Consider the following 23,585-nt stretch of genomic DNA (forward strand, 5'->3'; position numbering starts at 1 on the left):
TTTTATGGTTGATCCGTCATAATCCAATTTGTTTTTATAGAGAAATCGATTTAGAAAGAAAGGTTGAATCCCTCAGTGTGGATATTTGAAAGAGAAATTTCTGATTTGCATGTAAGTGTTTGATGTGGGAGTAAAGCAGTAGCTAGTCTTTTCATCGAACAATTGATGGGCATCATCGGTTGTTTAAAGGGTGCCATGGATAACATTAGGCCGGTGGGAAGAAGAAGATTAATATCTCCAAGACGTAATTGATATCATTACGACTTTCTCAACTTCTTTGAAATCTTGCATTAAAGATTAATAGAAACCAAAGGAGACCAATTTGGAGCTCTTCTCTTGCGAATGTCTCGGAGGACCATCTCCATCGAGTGTGACACCGAAGTCCTCGACGCGTAAGAAGCCGGAGTTCGTCTCTCACGGCGTTTGTCGCCGGCCCGAGGAAGCACAGGATCGGACCTACACGGCCGTCGAGGACGGGAAGTTGATAGGTTCGAAAAGGCGCCTCTCTCTCTCTCTCTGTCTCTGTGATCAGTATCACGTATCTTGATGCCAACTTTAGATTTGTTTCGCGATTGTTCTGGCCATTGAGTGGGGAGTCGACGGCCTCTTTGTTCTTCCCCGCAGGGCCCAAAGCGGAGATACTCCATACACGTCGCCTCGCCGTTCGAAGCAACTAGTCGCCGTTGGTCGCTCCCTTGATGGGAAAAATTAAGAGCCGGTAATCCCTAAATTTTGATGCTTGATGGATTTCCTTGTCCAAAATCCCTCTCCTTGTTCTTGCTAAAACCGAAAGTTTTATTCGATTCTCAGATGGTCACAAAACCCATATTGATGCACGAATTGGTATTTTACTAATACGAGCTGAGATGTGATGTGAGACTGATTAGGTTAATTTTTGTGCTGTTTGGCGGAATAGTTCTTGTCGATGGGTCAAACTAAAACCGTGTACCATTTCTGGAATTTGTTGTGATTACAGATCTTTCTTGAGTTTCCTCAATGCATGGAACATTACACGGTTTCTTAAGGTAAGAACATTTGACGTGTTTATAGGAAAAAAGATGGTTTCTTGAATATATATATCTCTTTTAAACCCCATCATTGAAGAGATAAGAATTTGAATAAGAAGTGCTTTGGGGCAATATTAGTTGATGCATATCACAGCTATGCCAATAAAAGAAGTAGGCAATAGTTTGAATTGAAATGAAACCATTAGGGATTGTTCCTTCTCTTCAAGTTTCTCTAACTTCGGAGAGAGAGATTTTCAGCTTGAAGAGAAATGTAATTTCCGTTTTTAATTTCTTCTCTTCAAACTGGAGAACATTGCTTTGTCTTTAATTTTCTTTAGTTATTGTAAGCAAGCATGGGCAAATTTCTCTCATTATTACTTTCATTTGGTTATCGCATTCAGACAAGAGAAAGCAACCTTCTCTTTGGCCAAACAGTCCATTAGATATAGATAATTGTCCATTTTGTCAAGTAACACTGGTGGATTTGTAGTGAAGCTTGGTTGAAATTGACTGGTGATGATAATGTCTCCCTTTTTTTCCTGTAGTGAAAAAGGTTTTCTTATGAAATTTCTTCTGTTTTCTATTGCATATTATATTTGCTTATGCTTGGCTTATCTAGTCATTCAGTGGGCCAAGAAAGATTGTCTGATCTTATATCTTGTACGACGCTTTACCATAGCTTTTAGTCTTGTTAAGATTGTCCATGGTGGTCATCCATTGAACTTGCTTCTGGCAAAAGAAAATATGCTTGACATGAGGAACTTTCATCCTTTAGATATATTTCTTATCACATCCTCAACAGAAGAGTAATACACGACTAATTTTCAGTGAATTGAGCTCCTTATTCTTGTGTCAGCAAAGCATTCATGTGACTTGCATATTCTCTGTTTTGTGTATTTTCTTAAATGATGGATTTTTTTTCCTTGTGGTATTGCTACTTGGTTCTTTATATACTTCATTATTTACTAAGTTCATGGTACTTTACTTTCTTGGCTCACAGCATATATACCATATGCTAGTTTGCTTCTTGACTTTCCTGCCAGTGTAAGGATCTTGTGCTAGAGTGTCCCTTTGGTTTCTTGGTTCTAAAGTTCTAATCATGTTATATATTCAAGTCATCTAATGGGATGCAAGTCATTCAAGAATGTGTCCAAGTGCATGATTACCGAAGAGAATAAGCAGCATGAATGTAGTTGGAAAAGAGTTTAAGAAAGCATTGCTTGAAGATTTTGATTAAATTGTTTCTTATTTTCTTATTCCATGGGCTGATTCCCTATACCAAGTTTTAGTAGACATTTTATGGATATCAGTGTCACAATGCTATTCTTGAATTCTGATAGAACTCTTGCAGATTCTAAACTTGGGGTTGATCTCTTTAGGGGATCGGCCTCCTTGGAACTCTATAGGGGTTCCTCCCTCCAAGTTGCTGCTCAAAGACTGCAGAAAAGATTCATCTATTGCTTATCAAAAGAGAAGGAATACATGGCTATTTATAGGGCTTCTAAACCCTAACTCCTAATAGGACTCCTACTTAAGACTCTTACTTCTAACCAACTCCTAATATGACTCATACTTAAGACTCCTATTCCCTTACAACTCCTAATTCTTCTCCAAGAAAAAACCTCCTAACAGAGTGTCCCTCTCAATTAGGACTCTCCTAGCTAGAGTCCTAACAGAATGTCCCTTTCAATTAGGACTCTCCTAGTTAGAATTCTAACAGAATGTCCCTCTCAATTAGGACTCTCCTAGCTAGAGTCCTAACAGAATGTCCCTCTCAATTAGGACTCTCTAGCTAGAGTCCTAACAGACCCGCCCTCTTCAAATCAGCCTTGTCCTCAAGGTTGAGATTCCATGAACTCAGGGAACCGGGTCTTTAGCTCCTCATATGGTTCCCATGTGGCGTCTTCAAGCGGTAGATTATTCCAATGCACTAGTACTTCAGTAGAGGGATGTCGGCGACGCATCACGATCCTGCGATCGAGGATGGCCTGTGGTTGGGCTTGAATAACTCCATCCTCAGTTGTGTTGGGCAGTTGGATCTGGGGTGACTCGTGTTCTCCCAACTTGGGCTTTAGGCATGATACGTGGAAGACAGGATGAATTTTGGCATCTTCAGGTAATTTAAGTCTGTATGCCACGGCTCCAATACGCTCTGTGATCTGATAGGGCCCATAAAAACGTGGGGATAGCTTCATGGAGGCTCGAGTGTTGATAGAGAGTTGCTTGTATGGTTGTAGGCGAAGATAAACCCAATCTCCCACTGAAAATTCTCTTTCACTTCGTCGTGTGTCGGCTTGCTGCTTCATTCTGGCTTGAGCGGTAGAGAGATTATCTTTTAACAATTGTAAGAGTTTGTCCCTATCAATCAATTCTTGGTCAACCTGATCTACCTTGGCCGAGCCAATTACATACTTTGGAATCACAGGTGCTGGTCGACCATACAATGCTTCATAAGGGGCACATTTTATAGATGAATGATATGCAGTATTATACCACCATTCGGCCCAAGGAAGCCATTTTGCCCACTCTTTTGGTCGGTCGCTAGCGAAACACCGGAGGTACGTCTCTAAGCACCTATTTACCACCTCTGTTTGGCCGTCAGTTTGTGGATAATATACTGTGCTCATCTTGAGTTTGGTGCCTTGTAACTGAAATAACTCGGTCCAAAATTTACTAGTGAAGATCCTGTCACGATCACTTACGATGGACCTTGGCATCCCATGCAGTTTAACAATATTTTCTATGAAAATCTGAGCAATACTAGCAGCAGTGTAGGGATTTCTCACAGCACAAAAATGAGCATATTTCGTAAGTCGATCAACCACCACGAGAATCGTGCTTTTACCTTTGGAAGATGGCAGCCCTTCAATGAAGTCCATGGAAATGTCAGTCCATACTGAGTCTGGTATGGGTAGTGGTTGTAGCTTCCCTGGATTTGCCACAGTTTCACCCTTGTGCTGTTGACATACATCACATTGTGCCACATATTCAGCAATAATTTTTTTCATCCCTCTCCAATAAAAATTTTGCTTCACTCTTTTGTAGGTTCTTAGGAATCCAGAGTGCCCTGCTGAAGGTATAGAGTGCATTTCATGCAAGATGATTGCGATGCAAGGAGAGTCAGGTATAAGCACAATGCGACCTTTGTAGCGTAAATCCCTCAAATCCCAAATGTAGTGGGCTATTGCACTTGGATCCTCCTCCAATTTTTTTATGATCTTGCTGATCTCTAGATCCTTCTTCCATTCTTCCCTAATGTCCTCGAGGAGACCGGTGGTAGGAAGGGAGATGGTTGAAACCTTAGCTTGTTCAGGTAGCCGTGAGAGTGCATCTGCAACAACGTTTTCTTTCCCCTTTTTGTAAATAATTTCATAATCAAATCCAAGAAGTTTGGTTACCCATTTTTGCTGCTCAGGGGATGATATCTTTTGCTCCAAAAAGTACTTGAGGCTTTTATGGTCAGTTTTAATTTGAAACCGTCGGCCGATCAGGTAGGGTCTCCACCTCGTTACTGCGTGTACAATGGCAAGCATCTCCTTATCATATACTGACATATTTTGATGGGAGGGAGATAATGCCTTACTAGTGTATGTGAGTGGTCGACCATTTTGCATGAGAACGGTTCCAATTCCGATTCCAGATGCGTCGGCCTCAATGATGAAGGGTCTATTGAAATCTGGTAGCGCAAGCACCGGCATCGTTGTCATGGCTGCTTTAAGTTTGTCGAAGGCAGTAGAGGCTTTGTCCGACCATTGGAAAGCATCTTTTTTCAGTAAAGAAGTGAGTGGTGCACTGATCTTCCCATAGTCCTTAACAAATTTTCGGTAGTAGCCCGTTAGTCCAAGGAACCCCCGTAGTAATTTCACGTTTGTAGGTTTCGGCCAGCCTTGCATTGCCTCAATTTTTGTTGGGTCTACCGCCACTCCTTCTGATATTATATGCCCAAGGTACTCTACTTTTTGCTGGAGAAAGTTGCACTTTGGTTGCTTAACAAAAAGAGTATTCTCCCGAAGGATCGTCAAAACAATCCGTAAATGCTGAAAGTGAGTCTCAAGAGAAGGGCTGTAAACGAGAATATCATCGAAAAATACCAGCACAAATTTACGAAGAAAGCTCCGAAATATATCATTCATGAGACTTTGAAAGGTTGAAGGAGCATTAGTGAGTCCAAAAGGCATTACCAAGAATTCATAATGGCCATCATGTGTGCGAAATGCAGTTTTTGGAATGTCATCGTTACATACCCGAATTTGGTAGTAACCGGATCGGAGGTCCAACTTCGTGAAGACTCGAGCTCCTTTCAATTCATCAAGAAGTTCATCCACCACTGGTATTGGGTATTTGTCCTTGACGGTGATGCCATTTAAAGCTCGGTAGTCGATGCACATCCGCCAAGTTCCGTCCTTCTTGCGTACAAGTAGCACCGGTGAGGAATAGGAGCTGCAACTTGGTCGAATCACCCCTGTTTCAAGCATCTCCTTTACGATCTTTTCAATTTCATCTTTCTGGAGGTGAGGATATCGGTATGGTCGAGTGTTCGCTGGTGGCTTGCCCGGAAGGATTGGAATTCGATGGTCATGTTGCCGAGAAGGAGGAAGACCGCGCGGTTCAGCAAATATGTCAGCAAATTCAGTAAGCAATTGGGCAAGATTTTGATCTTCAAATTCTATTTTCTTCCCCTCTGGTTGCTGCTGGAGGTGCATCAAAAAGGCACCATTTACCTTGTGTAAAACTTTTTCCATTCGTTGGGTCGAAACAGTGGTAACGTTGCTTCCGCGCTTCCCGTGTAGGATGATTTGTTTGCCCTTACAGTAGAATTTCATAATTAATTTAGAAAAGTTCCAAGAGACATCACCTAGTGTAGTCAGCCATTCTATACCAAGCACTGCCTCATAGTCATCGATTGGTAGGAGGAAGAAATCGGTGGTAATTTCTTGGTCTTGCAGTAATAGTTTCACCTGCGGGCATCTTTGGTCGTACTTTAGGATTCTACCGTCAGCAACCTTTACATCGAACTTGCTGCAACCTTCAATATGCAGTGCCATCCGAGCAGCAACCTTACTATTCAGGAAGTTATTAGTGCTACCCGTGTCGATGAGAACAGTGATCGGCTGTTGTTTGAGAAGGCCTCCAACTTTCATCGTTTGCGGATTTGAATAGCCGGCTAGTGCGTGTACCGTAATGTCGGTCGGCTGTGGCTCTTCTTCCATATCTTCTTCTTTATGTTCAAGGCTCTCTTCTAGATGTTCAATGACCTCTTCTTCTACTGGTTCAATCATAAGAAGTCTACCTTTTTTACAGCGATGCTCGCGGCTCCACGGCTCGTCGCAATGCCAACATAACCCCTTCGCAGATCGCTCCCGAAGTTCTTCTCTTGTTAACCTTTTCGGTGCAGGGACTCGGTTGATAGTAGGGGGGGCTGAGGGCTTTAGTATTGTAGGTCGTGGAGTGATCCTTGTCCTCCGGGCTTCATGGTTCAATCGCTCCTCTTGAAGTCGTGCGAAAGAGATGGCTGCCATAAGCGTGTATGGTTGTCGCGCCTTAACTTCTCCCCGGATCTCCGGCTTTAAGCCCTCAATAAAAGTCCCCAATAACTGTTTTTCAGACCAATCACGAGTTTGATTAGATAACCTTTCAAACCTGGCTTGGTACTCCTGAATGGTGGAGGTTTGTCGGATCTTTGCTAGTTGTCCGTCAATGTTCTCGTAATAAGTTGGTCCGAAGCGAATCAATAGTCCTTTGAATTGTCGTCATGAAAGGGCTCCATAAGTGTGTTCAAACCAGTCAAACCATTGTATAGCATCCCCTTCAAGGTGTATAGCTGCAATTTCAACCATGGATGCATCCGCAGTTTTATGGTACCGAAAATATCGCTCAGCGCGCGAGATCCAACCAATTGGGTCTCCTTCTTCCCATCTAGGGAAGTCCACTCTCATGCGTGAATAGTTGGGGTCGGTCATAGAGCCTCCCTTCTCTTGGAAGTCATCTCTTTGGGCATGATGTGATTGGTTAGAGCTCTCTCCTTGATGTGATTTCTTCGGGCTTGGTGGTCGGCCCAAACTGAATTCAGTAAGGAGAGTCCGAATCTTATCCTCCATTCGTGCTTCAAAGGCTTCAAATTTAGCATTTATTGCCTCCTCAGATGCCATAGTATATGACTCTAAATCTGTGATGTTAAGATCTCTCTTTTGTTGACGAGTTAAAGGCATGTATAGGTTTGATAGAAATCAGTGAAAGTTTGCTGCAGAATTGTGTTGTCTTGTAAGAGCAGAATTATCGTCGAAGAAACAGCGGTTTCTCGACGAAATTTCCACAAAAATTTGAGAGATTTGAGGAGAGAGTTGACAGCAATATCTCAGTTTATATGATAGCAAGGATGTCCATCAAAAAAATTTCGACAGTAACAGCAAGAAAATTGGTGTAAGTTGCGATAGCAGAATTCTCGTCGAAAAATTTCAGCAACTTACGATGAAAATTTGCAGCAATATAGGAACGAATTTTTTTTTTTTTTGGATTTTCGGAGAGGGATAAATAAATTGCAGCAGCAGTAAGGTAGGAAACCAGAACCTGTTGCAATTCACGGGGAGATCAAAGGTTGATCTGCGGTGGTGGAGATGATGGTGGAATTCGGCGACGATCTTTTAAGCAATTGTGGGAATTGCTTTGGATGGTTGTGGAGGGTTGATGGATGGCTGTGGAAGGGCAGCGAGACGCCAAGAACGCTGCTCTGATACCAGGTGATAGAACCCTTGCAGATTCTAAACTTGGGGTTGATCTCTTTAGGGGATCGGCCTCCTTGGAACTCTATAGGGGTTCCTCCCTCCAAGTTGCTGCTCAAAGACTGCAGAAAAGATTCATCTATTGCTTATCAAAAGAGAAGGAATACATGGCTATTTATAGGGCTTCTAAACCCTAACTCCTAATAGGACTCCTACTTAAGACTCTTACTTCTAACCAACTCCTAATATGACTCATACTTAAGACTCCTATTCCCTTACAACTCCTAATTCTTCTCCAAGAAAAAACCTCCTAACAGAGTGTCCCTCTCAATTAGGACTCTCCTAGCTAGAGTCCTAACAGAATGTCCCTTTCAATTAGGACTCTCCTAGTTAGAATTCTAACAGAATGTCCCTCTCAATTAACAGAATGTCCCTTTCAATTAGGACTCTCCTAGTTAGAATTCTAACAGAATGTCCCTCTCAATTAGGACTCTCCTAGCTAGAGTCCTAACAGAATGTCCCTCTCAATTAGGACTCTCTAGCTAGAGTCCTAACAAATTCAGACCACTTTAATGATGTCTCACTTATCAGCTGTGTTAAAATAAGAAAACATTTCAAAAATTTTGGGTTTGATTTGGGCCAGCTATCATATCATACACAATTTCATGTATAGATCCTGGTTTCATACTCTATACAATAAATGTGTGAAATCCATGAGGAATCATACTTTAAAATATGTCGAATAGTGGTCAGATCTCCAGGTTATCAGGCTCCATCAACACCCCTGCCTGACTTTGGGCTAGAATACATGCAGAATTAAGTTGTAACTCCTTTGACCACCCTTCATTCTTCTTGAGTTTCACTGTTGCTTCGCTAATTTGGCTAATCATGTAGCAAAAATTAACAGAGATGTAAACTTATATGATGGAGCATGTTTCCTTTTGTTTCATTATTATTTGTTATATTATATTATTTATATAATATGATAATGCATGGCCAATTATATACAACATAACTTGCTTGGATTTTCAGCTGCCTTTATAATTTACCACATAAATAGCTGCTCAAATGAGTATCAAATGTCAAGTTGTAAACTCTTAGAATCGTGATTTGATCATAGGGTATAGTTATTGTTAAGTTTTTGAAGTTAATTATTTTGTCAAGTTAGTTATTGAGGCGGAATACTGGCATTTGTCCCATTATTTTGTCAAACATGGAGGGAATTGTTCAATCCCCACCAATATGAATTGTGTAGATCATTAAGAAAAAAAAATTAATCACTACTGCTACCTAGATCATAGGCATAACAATTTTGTGGGAGCTGGAGTGCAATTGAATTGCATTGTTTCCGCTTTGTCCCCACAGTTTTCAATATCAGCTTTTTAAGTTATTATAAAGTTAGAGATGCATCTGTACTTATTTCCACAATCAATTTTCCTATGACACTCCAGCCAATTGCAACAAGGATGTTATTGAGATAGTAATTATCACCAAGGGTAGCTGTTCCTATTCCCAGAATAGCTATTTTGGAACCAAACATGGCTTAGTGTCATGGATAAACATAATTGTCATTTTATGCCTCCTATTGTATTTTTATACATCATCATAGTGTTATGGTTTAGTGTTCAGAGTAAGCAAGTAATCCTTCATATTTTCACTAAAACGTTTATCCTGTTGAATGCTAAATTATTTCTTTCTTAGAAAGTGATAGAGCAATCAAGTTTATCAAACATGAGTTTGTACAGTCCTGAACATCATCTTTCTTCCTTATTTGGATTAATTTTTGTGGTGTGCTTATACGAGGATCATTTATAAGATGAGTGCATGATTTGAATTTGTAAAACCCATGTTGGTCTTATTCTGTTGCCCTTCATTTGTCCTGTTTGGCAATTGAGTAAATTGCCAAAAACATGATTTATGTTTGGAAATTGGTCTTATTCTGTAGCAGCTCATTTGTCCTGTTTGGCAATTGGTGTAAAATTTTTTTACAACATTCCTAGATTTTCCTCTACCCAATTAGTTGGGACTTACGGTTTTTTTGTTGTTGTATGTTTCTGTTGTGCCAATTTGAGTTCAGAATATTTAGTTGGTGATATTTATGCTTGAAGTATTGTCATAATATGAACAAGAACAAGTATATTGGCAGGTCTGATCTGCTGCCAAGATGCATGGATTTGGACACCTGTTAAAACCAGTGTCTCTCTGAAGATAATTTTGACTCACTCTTCAGAAATCTCATGGATTTATCAAACTCGGTAGCCGAGCATGAGGAAGTGGAAAAAGAGTGGGTGATAGTTAAAAAACAAAGGATTGTCATTTTGATTCCCCCACCATCACCTGTAGACCAACCTGAGAGTCCTGAGGCAAATTCTACCAAGTCAACGAAAATCATCAGGAGGAGCTCAGGTAATCCAAAGAAAAGGGGTCGCAGGCTCTCGAACAGCCGAAGCTATAAACCTACTGCAACCATTTCTAAGGGTAAATCTCATATTGAGGTTGAACTTAAACCTTCTGCAAAACCTTCTGAAAATGGAACTCAAACTGATGGTGAGCGACTGGGATATCAAAGATCATTGCAAAACCTTGTTTCTCCAGTTGCAATCGGTACTACAGATAATATTCAGCATCATGCATCTCGGATGCCATTGATGCAGCATGCACCACTAACTCATGAACTCATAAATGGAAATTGTATGGTTTATTCCAAAATGCAAACATTCATGTTCTCAAGAAAAACTGGAGGCATTCCAAGGCTACCAATTTGTATGTCAAAGGTTGCAAATTGGAGATTGCGCGCATTAAACCTTGAGAGGAAACTCCAAATATTGGGAGGGCTTAGAACCTGGTTGGTCTCAGCGGGGCTCGGTCAATTCATTCATATTTTTGAGAAGGAAAAAGTGGGAATTTATCAGTTAGTCAATCTTACAATGAGCAAACTCAAAGATATGGGTGCAGATGCAGTTGGGCCAAGGAGGAAGCTGATTCATGCCATCGAGTGTCTCTGCAATCCTTACTACACCGAGGAATGCAGTAATTAAACTATTCAAATGAATATCTCCTTCTGTATCTCCATCAACTTTCTGTTCCTCTTTGCTGCATAAAAATTTTGATGCTACATATACCGACATATGCTATGGAAAAAGGTATAAGACGTCTGCTCTCACTCGTGGATACTGGATACCAACATTCTCAGTGATCAGAAAATTTGTGGCTTAACAATTTATCAAGATTATATTGTTCATGTACATGTCGAAATTGTTATCTCATACAGTAGACTGAAACTCTGGGCTTGTACTTAAATATGCTTCAGGATGAAGTTAAGATTTTAGTCAGAAAAGTTGCTGAAAATGATGCCAAAGTCAGGTGACATAAGACATTTTAGCCATTATTCTATTGGTTGCACCAGTTGCTGAAAATGATAACTGGAGTTGAAATCCATCGTGTTAGACCTTTCAAGTCAAGCTCTGGAACCCCACTCAAAACTTATGCTCTTTATTCCTAGATTTTTGCGTGTGGTAATGGCTTAAATCCTCATGTATTAGCAATTACAAGAACAGGGCTCTATTCTTTATTATATTGTGGGTTCCCTGCAGATCAAATCATACTACAAGCATTTGAATTCTGAATCCTTCAGTCTTGAAGGAACTCGTCGATCTTGTGCGGTTGGTTGACCAACTTCTCTTGCTTTCGGTTGATGCATGTAGAACTTCTGGTGTAACAACAGCTGCTAAGATTCAACCCCCCAAGTCAGCAAATGTCATCAGGTCAGAAACTATTTCAGAAAGAAGTCATTTTAGTGTTAAGAATATTGATTTATGAACTTTATATGATGCAATATGGATTGTTCATTTCATGTTTTCTTCTTGCTCCATGGATTCTGTCACAAATAACTGGAAATCTTGACATATTTCTTAGCTGGTTATTCCAACCTAACTCTATTAGCTATACAAAGAGTCCCTAGTCTGGAGGCACCAAAACTGCTGTGAGCAGGCTAATGATACAAGTACATGCACCCAATTCTATTTGATTTCTAATCCATTTGTTGGACTTGGTTCATCACTAAGGGCTTAATACTGAAGCTGCAATCTATTTATACTCCATATCTTAGATCAATTGTCTCGCAGGCATCTCATATTTTGATGTTTGATCTTTCAAGTAACAAACATATGCATTCCGAAAGGCTTCTTTTTCATTTTTATTACCATGCACCGTAGTTGACTACATGACTCAAATTCTTTGTTCTCATCTGTGTCGGTTCTAATTCTTCCTTTTAAGTGATAATTTTGTACAACATATAATGGTTCCTCATAGTTTAGGGTTATATACTTAAAGATAATAATATTATTTCAAAAAGATGATATTAATCGTCCATACATAATTTTAAGTGAATATTTATATGTTAATATTTCACCCAAAGTAGAAATATTGATGATATCAATAGTTCATAATATCTTGAAAACTCAAAGCATTAATATTATTTTATATTTTATAGTGGTACTTTCTTTCATAACTCTCATGCTTCTAATATCCCTATACTTTTTTATCTAAATTATTCAGAATGTTTAGGCCATGTGTAATTCACTGTGTATTAGATCTTAACTTAAGATTGTTTATTGAAAGATCCGTAGACTTAATTGATGAAAGTAGTATGAAATAAATTAATGAAATAAATGCTTAAGAAAGATCTAATAGGTTTAGTTTAATATTTATAAGAATGATGATTATAAATAACATAAATACTTCATTATATAACACAAGAATATTTTTAAGAGTTATTAAAGATATATTTAAATCTACTAATAAGTCATTGGTCTACATTAATAAAGGAATTAACTATGACTCAGTATGATAATACTCGAGAGATTCGGATCACATCCTCAATATAGTTAACACGATTACAAAACTTAAAACATAAGTATTATGCATGAAAGTTGATAAGTCTTTTTTTATATGGTTCATTCTTAATTCTCTTTCTCTTTAGTTTGACCTATTCAAGATTGATTATAGTATAAATAAAGATAAGTGGAATTTGAATGAACTAACTAGTATATATGTGTTCAGAAAGAATTAAGATTAAGGTAAAAAATATCTTATAATATTCTGACTACTACACAAGGAGTCGGTAATAAGAAAATAAGGTTGAAATATCATTCATTAAAGAAATTTATCGGGTTTAAAATTATTAAATAGATTAATGAAAAGAAAATTGTCCAGTAAAATGATTTTTTTTACAAGAAAAGATATATAAAAAGGATATTAAATATATAGCTTGGTTCGAAAAGAAAGATAAAAATTTGACCTTGTATGTTTCGAATCAAACATTACAGAAATTTCATCTAATACTTAGTGAATTGATTCTGATACTTTAACTTATGTTACGAATAATATATAAAGATTTTTTAATCCAAAAATTAAAAAAAAGAAAAAAAAGAAAAAAAAGAAGAAAGATTCATCATTAGCAATAATAGATTTGTAAAACATCCTGAGCTGAAAAAAAAAAAAAAGTGAGACAAAATCTTAGGAGAAAAAAAAAAAAAAAGGAGAAGAAAGAAAGAAAGATTCGTTGAATATGATTTCTCAATTTAGAAATCCAATCCAACCACATCTATTGTTTAGTTGAATATGATTGATATGGATTGCTGAAAAAACAAACAAAAATCGTGAGAAATCTCACCTAAACAAAATGAATGACATCTTTTTCCTACTTCTATTTTTTTTTCTATATTACTGTTGTATGCATTCAAATGAGAAGGTATTTTATATATCAATTGTGGATAAGGACATATCAACATATCCCCATTTATAATATCACAAGATGACAATGAGGAAGCTCTTAAAAGAAAAGGAAAACAGTCTTTACATGATGAAGGATAAAGAATCCAATCACAGAAAAGGGCTCATATAATTACATACAATGAATAAGAATGACAGTGTGCCATTCTTTGTTGTACAAAATTGTCACTTAAAAGAAGAATTAGAGCTGACACAAATGAGAAGAACGAATTTGAGTCATGTAGTTTACTACGGTGCATGGTAATAAAGATGAAAAAGAAGCCTGTCGGAATGCATATCTTTGTTACTTAAAAGATCAAACATCAAAATATGAGATGCCTGCAAGACAATTGATCTAAGATATGGAGTATAAATAGATTGCAACATCAGTATTACGTCCCTTAGTGATGACCTAAATCTGACCATTACACTAGATGCTGACATTTTATAGCCAAAAGATGAAGCTTCAGCAGCATATAACCTTCCACTTGAGGAATTCCATTATCAAACATGTCAAGACCAAAATTATTATCAAGAAGATGAATCAGAATAAGTCAGAGCATTCAGCAACCACAAGCAAATCAAACACTCTCAATAGATATTTTTTGCTTCTTGAAATGTTACACAACCATTTCAAGCTGTGTAACATCTACATCTCAAGTGCCTGCAATCAATTGAGCCATCAAGGGCTAACATTTCCAATCATACATGAAATCTTAGCAGCATGTAACCTTCAACTGACATCAAGATGTCATTAGGACATTCATCAAGTATTTAGCATAAAGAAGACCAGAATTTTTATGAGGAATAATGATCAGGGTAAGTTATAGAATTCAGCAGACATAAACAAATATGCTGACAGCATGCATTCTAACTCTTTCCTGTTTCCAACCCCAGACAAGGAGCCTTCAGCTTAAGCGAATCCACAGACTCAAATAAGGATCAGATTGTCGCCAATAATGTCAAAGCACTGCAGAATTAGCGGACTGGACAGAGTCACAAACAACTACGGTTTGTCTCTGCCCTCATTTCTCCACTCCTGAAACCATCCTCGATTCCTACTCCAATCACTGTACTTTCTTCCACAAACACCCTGTGTGCAAGATCCCTCGACCGGGCGGCCATGGCAGCAACCGTGACCAACCAACATCAACAAGATGTGCAATCATAGAAGAACAGAATACAACCCAAAGCCATCCCTTGTACATCGGAAGAACAGAAAAATCGAATTTTGGATCAGATGCGGCAGCCACAGAAGAGGAAGAAGCAGCAGAAACCGCCGACGAGGACGACGGCCTCAAGGAAGTAGAGGACACGGAAGGTGAGGTCGTCAACGAGGGAAAACCGGAGCCTGGGGCGCTTCCACCACCATGAGGCGGAGAAGCTGGGTTTCCACAGCCAACGGTGCTCCTTGTTGAGTTTCCTGAACCAGCCGCGCTTTTCAGCCATCGGTCTCCACCACCAAAAGGCCCAAGTTCGGGGGCTACCACGCTTGGAAGCTTCGCTAGCGACGTGTAGTTGGAGGGGCTATATATAACGGAGGACGAAGTGGTGCAATCTTCGGAAGGTTCGTCGACACGCGCTTTGGTTTGGCTTGCAGGCTTTTTTAGCACGACGAAGAGAGCAAATGCCTTCGCTCTCAAGTATGCGTTGAAATGAAGTAATGCCTCAGCAATATTCTTCTCCTTTTCAACAAAGATCTCAACTTTAGAATTCGGATCACCAAGAACACACATCAGAATTCCACCATGATTACAAGTAGCTGGCTGAGGAATCTAATCTACTTTCTGGTTGTTCTTCTCTTCTTACCAGATTACTGGATGTAACGACAGAAACTTAAAGCCTTGTTCACATTTCCTTTTGTGCTTAAAGGAGGCATCTTTAGCTTGCAGATTCGGCGTAGGGGAAGAACAATATGATTCTGCTGTGACTCTCAGAACATGGAGGTGCGGAAAGATGGATGGTTCTTTTTGACGACTATTAATGCTGTTGATCGAAGATTAGGACTTCTCGAACGAAGCTAGAAAGAAGATACAAACAACTGAGCTGTCGCGATTCGTAGTGATGGATGACTAACAAAGCTAGCACAAGGTCAGAAGAAGATTAGCTCAACGATAACAGGCTTCACCGGCACAATTCATACGCCGCAAGGAAGAGATTCTTCATAAACAAGCTTGACAACAAAAGTTATCCTAGAAATGAGTGAAAGCAGTGATCGAAAGACATCGAATAACTTTGTTTGGCTTCGTATTGTGATAAGCCAATCAAATTTTGATGTCAAGAGTGAATCCTTTTGATTATAGTTAACCTTTTCACTACATCATGGAAAAGAAATGGCTATTTCAACTACGAAAAGATTAGTTATTTCTTGGTTTCATTCATCTTGAGTTGCTTGCATATCGATCTTAGTTTTATAGAATAGACTTTTCAAGAAATCGTAAGCATAAAAATTATAATTTTATTATTATACAAAAATTTTAATATCAAAAGCTAAAATCAAATAATCATAAATCAAATATTATGATTGTATACCTTTTAATGTCGTTCAGAATAACTTTCTTTTGTTTTGCAAACGTATCGTCATCCAATTCGAATGAAGCAACTATATTGATCTACGAGGAATAACTATAACTATAGCGATGGAATATGAACTGAAAATAGATAAAAGAATATTTGTAATCTTGTAACTTAACATATAAAGTCCCTAAAAGATTTTGTTTACTTATATGCTCTAAATGTCTAAAATAAATAATCATAATGGTTCATCTCATCGTTGTTTTTCTCGGGTTTTAGTAAAATTGGAATGAAAATCAGGTGATCTATTAGCTAAAATGGCTTTGCTATCAAAAAAACATATAATCTTATCCTAGTTGGACTTTCTTTATATTGACCGATAGTCATAATTAGAATCTAATAAAATCTATAATATATTTTACCTAATTAAATAGAATTACATAATCTAACATTATCTAATTTGGTCTATTAATTGATAAAATATAAAAATAATTTAAAATAAAATAAATAAAATAAAATTTTATTTAAAAATAATCTTACCTAATTAGATTTTAAAATTTTTGAAAAGTACCACTAATTTTATAAAATAGATTAATAAGTCTAATAAATATAATAATATTATATTAAGTCTAACTATCAATATGAGTCATCTCAATTATATATCATTAATATAATACTTTTTTCTATTTATCATAACACTTTTAGTATTTTCCATAATAACCATTGTAATTTATCTGGTGAAGATAATCATATTATCATATTCAATTATAATATATACATATATAGATGTTAACATGATAGTAAAAAATAAATAATTTTAATTATGTAAGTAAAATATTAATTATAATATCCACTCAAATATACATCATCATATTTTTTATGGGTTGTTAAGTACTTTAGGTTGTAAGGCCTTAGTAAACATATCAGTAATCAATATAACAGAACTTAAGTTATCAATTGATATTTATTATTTCTGGACTCTTAATCAAATTATCAAGTACCTTATACTATAATATCTAGAACTGCTAAAATATTTATCATAGAGAAGAAAATTACTGTAATATATTATAAAGTATCTTCAACAACTTAGCAATTGAGTTTGATCACACTAAGTTCTGAGATAAAATTTCATAATCATAAAACTTGATTAGTAACCTCAAAGCATATCATAAAATTAACTTTTATTTTTAATAATATATATTATATTATATTATTTTTTAAAAATTATTACTTCAACTAATATAAATATAAATAATAAAGTGGGAAGTAAATTTATAAAATTAGCATATGAAAATTTTATCATCTTAAGCTGATCTCATTTCTTATATATGAGTATATAATCCTTTATCCATTATAGATTCCTTACTACTTTATTTATTTTATTTATAGCCTTTCAATATTCCATTTATGGGTAACTCTAATATCTATCCAACTTTCTTTTCAATATTCCTTTCAACTTTCATTTATGAGTATAAGCTTAATCATATAATAAACTTTTAACTAGACATCCATAAGAAATATATTTTTTTATCTTTTTTCAAGTCCTTCCTAGAACATTAGGTTTGCCTAAAATTTTCATATATATAGTAATGGGTGTATCATAAGCTGAATAAAGTTGTATACTAAATCTCTTTAAAACATAATCAATATATCCTTTCTGATATAGTCTTAATATTCTTTGAGATCTATCCCTAAATATCTTAATGTCAATATCATACGCTATCTTATTCTGATCAATCATGTTAAAATTTTTAGTGAGTGACATGTTAGTCTCATTCAATAAACTAAGATCATTATTAGTAAATAAAGATATCATCCACAAACTAATATAATAAACTTTTTCCAACTTATCTTCATATATAAATATTGAATAATAATTTTTTTAAAATATGAAGAAAGTAATAATATTATAAAACTTTATATGTCATTGTCTATAAGCTAGTTTAAAATTATAAATAGATTTTCTAAGCTTGCAAGTTAAACTTTCCTTTTTCCTCTTTTATAAATCTTTTAAGTTATTCCATATAAAATTTCTCATCTAAATCCCTATTGATAAATGTTATTTTCATATTCATTTGATATAGCTCAAGATCATAATGGGCTATTAATGTCATGATAATCCTCAATGAGTAATTTTAGAAATTAGAGAAAATATCTCATTATAATTGATACTTTCTTTTTGAGAAAAAAAATATTTGACCACAAGTCTAGTTTTACATCGTTCAATACTAACCCTCAAATAATATTTTATCTTAAAAATCCATTTGCAATTGATTCTTTTATAGTTATTGGGTAATTCAATTAGTTTTCAAATATAATTCTGGTCTATCAATTTCCAAAGTTTCTTTTATTGAATCATACCATCTTTCAAAATCATTATTTTCGATGAGTTATAAAATTAATAAGAGATTCCTTTTGATACTTATGGCATAATCTGATTCTTGTAGATATATTAAATAATTATAAAAAATGATAGGTCTCCTTTTCTTTTGAAATCTTTTCAAAACTCACAATTGTGGTTATTATATAAGATCATCAATAGTGATATCAACATCATATGGGACCTTATTAATATTATTTTATTATTTATCTTCATCAAATTATTTAGTAATTTGAGAAACAACAATCTCTTGAATAGGAAATGATAAAGATGTATCAATATCTCTTCTAAATTAAATTTCATGATTATCACTCCCACTAATTCATTATTCTATAGGAATCTAATAAGAAGAGTATAATTATGATCCTCATCCATAAAAGTTATTATTCCTATCAAATCTGATAATTTTAATATTTTATCTAATTATTTCTTAATTTTATTTCTATAATTTTAAGAGTGTCAATAGCTTGAGACATTACATAAATTAGATATATATAGCCATTACTTCGATATATCATTTATAAAGATGATATGATTTTTTTCTTCGTATAAAAGGAAACATGGAATGATTAACATATATAAATATTATTAATCTCAATAATTCATAAAACTATATTTTATGTTAAATACTTGATTATGGAGTCATTATTGTTTGGAAATCTTGGGGGCGACATCATATGCGCAACGGAAGAACAAGAAAACAAAATCCCCGATTCCCAAAGAGATGTTCATCGTCATGCGAAGATTGGTGCGCAAAATCCGCGAAACTCAAAGCTACGTATAGAGTAGATTGTGTTACCTAGGGAGATCGTATATCCCTATTTCCTTACAGATCCTTAGGAGAGGGTGAAGGAGGTCAAGCGTCCTCCTCTCTAGCGGTGATCCACACAGCAGGGTTGCAACGACGCTCCTCAAAACTTCAGGCCTGCTTTGAGGTGGAGAGGGAGAGGAGAATAGAAAAGGCAGGCAAAGGCTCTAGCCTATGAGGCTCTGAATCCCTCCTATTTATAGAGGTCCCATATCAAACCCTAATGGGTCCTCCCCTAGTGGGTATTGGATCTGCATCCAATAAGACAACGGCTCCGTCGGATATCTCATATCCGAACCTCTACTCATCGCAATGCCTACCATATGTGTGTGACCCTCTAGGCCCAATATCGAGCTGGCCGTGAGTCATACCTGTTAGAACTCCTTCTAACTCAGTGAATTATTATCTCTGTAATAATTTACTCGACTCATCGACTACGGACGTACTATGCCACTATGCCGTAGTCCCTAGACGATACAGGGGAATCCAATCCATTGGACCTATCTGTCCTCAGTTACCGTGTACCTATAGTCCCTCATCCATCTAATATCCCAGAGACCGTATATCGAGCATGGTGCTGTCAGACCCATATGGTTTCTATTCGAGTCTCGCTCTAATCGGATTCTCCCGAAGAACTCTTTCTCTCTCAACCCGAATGACCCTAGCTAGGGATTTGTCTGAGCAAGAACACATGGGATATTCCTCTCATGACGCCGAGAGTGGATGAACCTCTATCGACACTCAATAGCCCTCGTAAGGTCGACTACCACTCCCAATGACCAACTGTACTAGATCTGGGACAACCAAACCTATAAGTCTGGTATCAAAGAGTGGAGCACTCATACAGGACATCCTTGGTGTCTCAAGTCTAAGGACTAAATACACCATTAGGACTACGGAATCGTTGTCTGACAATAAGGCATCATAAACCATCCAGCATTCCGTAAGCGGATCAATCAGTGAACTAATTCTCCAATGAGCACCTGTATTGTATCCCTAGTATCCCTACACGAGTAGCTATGAGACCAGCTGCATCCATCATATGGACGGGTATACAGCACACCAGTCTGTCCGGTTATCACGATGTCCCTTTCGAATAACCTATGACCGGGATTATTTAGGATATGTGTTTAAAGGTGAATCGATCTCATTATCGTGATCTCATCACGATCCGATTCCCATTGCACAAATCCAAGGACATCACAATATATGTATACATTTATGTAATAGTTATAAAGTGATATACGCCAAAATATAATAAGCAAAAAGATTCTGTATCAAGTCACACGTACCATCACTCATGTGATTGGCTTGCTTTGCACCTATGACTAACAATTATAAACTCAAGATTCTTATTAATTTTATATAAGTTCTTATACAAATTTCATAATCAACTTTTATTAAATCATAAATATATTAAGTTTGTCATCACAAAAAGAAAGATAATATCCTATTAATTTTAGATAAAAAATAAATGTTTAGAATTATAAGAATATAGTATGCATTATCAAGATCTATGAGATGAATTATTTTTAAACGTAGGATAAAACTATCACTTAAAATGATTCCCGATGATCTTTCATGGTCCTTTATTTTTTTTGAGTTAAAACAAAATCCTATCTATTATTAATAACATCAGTTGAGACACAAAATATAATTCACCTAATTTAAAAAGAGATTTTTATAATATTTAATTTGAAACATATAAAGTTTAGCTTGTACCTTTGCCTTTAACTTTTCTTGTTACATAAACATACAAAGCAAATATTATAATATTTATTCACCTGACTTTTCTTGTTACAGAAATAACATTCGTTTTTCTTTTATGAGTTTGTATGTTATTTATAAACTCAACTAATTTTTTTATGAATTACGCTTTATTTTTTATTATTATCTACTCCTCGAGTCATAATCAAAATCTCATGAGATCTTTTCTAGTTTAATCTTAATTTTTTCATAAATAATTTAGCTTATTTAAAATTTATTTATTATTTATTTGTGTTGTAATGAATTTTAAATATAGAAGAAAGAAAACTAAGAATGAATTGAATGATAATATATTTAATTTTTTTGACAAAATAAGTCGTAGAATTTATCAAATTATGTAACATAGAGCTTTAGTTAACTCTTTTGTTAAGGTGTTAGCAAATGACTTGTTAATAATTTTAATGAGCAAATTGATTTCTAAAATAAAATTTAAATATTATTACTAATTATAGCCTAAATAAATATTTTACAATTATTTATGTCATAAAATTTTTAGTAGTCAAGGTTATGCTTGTTCAACAAGTTTGAATAACATTTAAAAGACTTAATATAAATGGTATATATTCAAGTCATTTATAATAATAAAAATTATCATTATAATAAAAAATATATATATAATATTAAACCTTTCATTTTTGTAATAAATATTGAATTATTGATATCATGTTTATTTCATCTTTGAGTGAAATATTAATATATTTAATATTCACACAAGATTTTACAGGACTTATATCATGTGGAATAGAATTTATTACCTTTGAGTATACAACCCAAAACTATAATAATATCTAAAATAATATCATCCTACTTTATCACATAACTATTCGAAGTAGATATTATTTTGAGATTATCTAAATATCTTAATTATGTATATTATGAATTTTATTTTTTTAATATTATTTAAGACTAATTCTATAATATAATTTATAAATCTATTAGTCTAAACTACTTTTACGGCTAAAAAACTAATACAATAATATTAAATATTATGTAAACAATAAAATATTTATTATAATTCACATAGCATAGCATGAAGCCACTTTGATGATTATAAAGTAGATAAGACTCAATAATATAAATTATAAATAATATTTACAAAGTTTCCTTTAATGTAATTCATATAGAAGCCATTCAATAATAATAAAATAATAATTATAATAATTATTAAATATTAATCAAATTAAAAAATCATATGATGACTATAACAATGATAAAATATAATTATACCTTCATGTGAAAAATAAATATTTTTTATAATTTTTTAATATACATGTGAATAACCACATAAATATTTAAAAATAATAATTAAAATTTAAGTACCATAAGCAAATAAAAAAAATTTATAAATATATTATATGAGAAAATTATAAAAACAATAATTTATATATTTTTTAAATTTTCGTAAAAGACCTTAAATTGGTCCAATCAATCAATTTAATTGGATAAACCCATAATTGGGTAATCCAAATTGGATTCATCACACAAATCCAAAATTAAACAATCTAAATTGGGTTCAATCGATTTTGGGCTAACCACCAATCCAGTTAGACTATTCAGAATTGATTAAAATTATCAACATTTAATTTATCTAAAATGAAAATTAGGTTAAAATCTAGTTGTGATCAAAATCCAATCAAATTACAAGGTCATTAAAACCAAAGTCAAAATCATAATTTGATTAAAATTAAGGTTAGGCCAAAGTCATGATTAGGCAAAATTTTGATTTCTAAACAAATTAAGTCAAAATCTTAAAGGTGTAGCTCAAACTTAGACTTTGACCAATTAGGTTAAATTTAGATTCAATCAAAATTAGGACTCCAAATGGCAGGCAAAATCTATATTTGATCACATTGACTGACATTAAAATTCATCCAAAATAGAATTTTGTTAAAATCAATTTATGGTAAGATTTGTTTAAAAGTGTGTCACCTATCATTGCAACTCGTTTTACCCTAATCGAAAGTAAATCCTTTGAGATACGCAACTCTTGCGTAATATATTTATATTATAATCTAATATACTATTACTACTGAGCAAGTCTATCTTGATATTTCATAAACTTGCTGGTATAATTCATGTTATATATATATATATATATATATATATATATATATAAGTCTGACATAATACAACAGAGGTCAATGGCTGAAGAAATGATTAAACAAATTGTTTCATTTAGCTGGGGAAGATAATTGACAGGAGAAGTACGCATGGGTGGTGGATTCTTGCAGCTTACAAGAACTCCTTGGAAGTCACAAGCAAAGTGGGAATGACAACACCTGCAACACATACATCAAGCACAACTTTAAAGTTCTTTGACATGGATCATCATGCAAGGTTGTCTGACCACTTAATGTACTACCAATTCATACACATACTCTTGCAAAGTTTGAAGCAATACAGAAGGAAAATAAAATGATGGACCAAATTGAATGAAGGAGAGGGGAAAAATGATCAAATTAACCACGGCAAAAGATGTCCTATGTGCTATCTTTTGAACTCAAAAATATGGAAACACCTTTGCCTTGTCCAAGACTTGCATTTTAAGTCAAATATTAGCAGATAAAACTTCCAAGATAAGTTGAGCACATCAAGAAGAGTTCGTCTTGTCTTCTTCT

The 23,585-nt window shown here is 35.0% G+C and overlaps 1 non-coding gene across 1 annotated transcript; it reads left to right on the top strand.

Moving 5' to 3' along the window:
* The first annotated feature begins 524 nt into the window (after positions 1-524).
* LOC103999778 (uncharacterized) lies at positions 525-14,633 on the top strand. Its single transcript, XR_010514439.1, has 3 exons — positions 525-718; positions 9,873-11,490; positions 14,396-14,633. It is a non-coding gene; the product is annotated as an uncharacterized LOC103999778 (transcript).
* The last annotated feature ends 8,952 nt before the right edge of the window (positions 14,634-23,585 follow it).

The sequence above is a fragment of the Musa acuminata genome, chromosome BXJ1-1, assembly GCF_036884655.1.
Source record: "Musa acuminata AAA Group cultivar baxijiao chromosome BXJ1-1, Cavendish_Baxijiao_AAA, whole genome shotgun sequence".
NCBI lineage: Eukaryota > Viridiplantae > Streptophyta > Magnoliopsida > Zingiberales > Musaceae > Musa > Musa acuminata.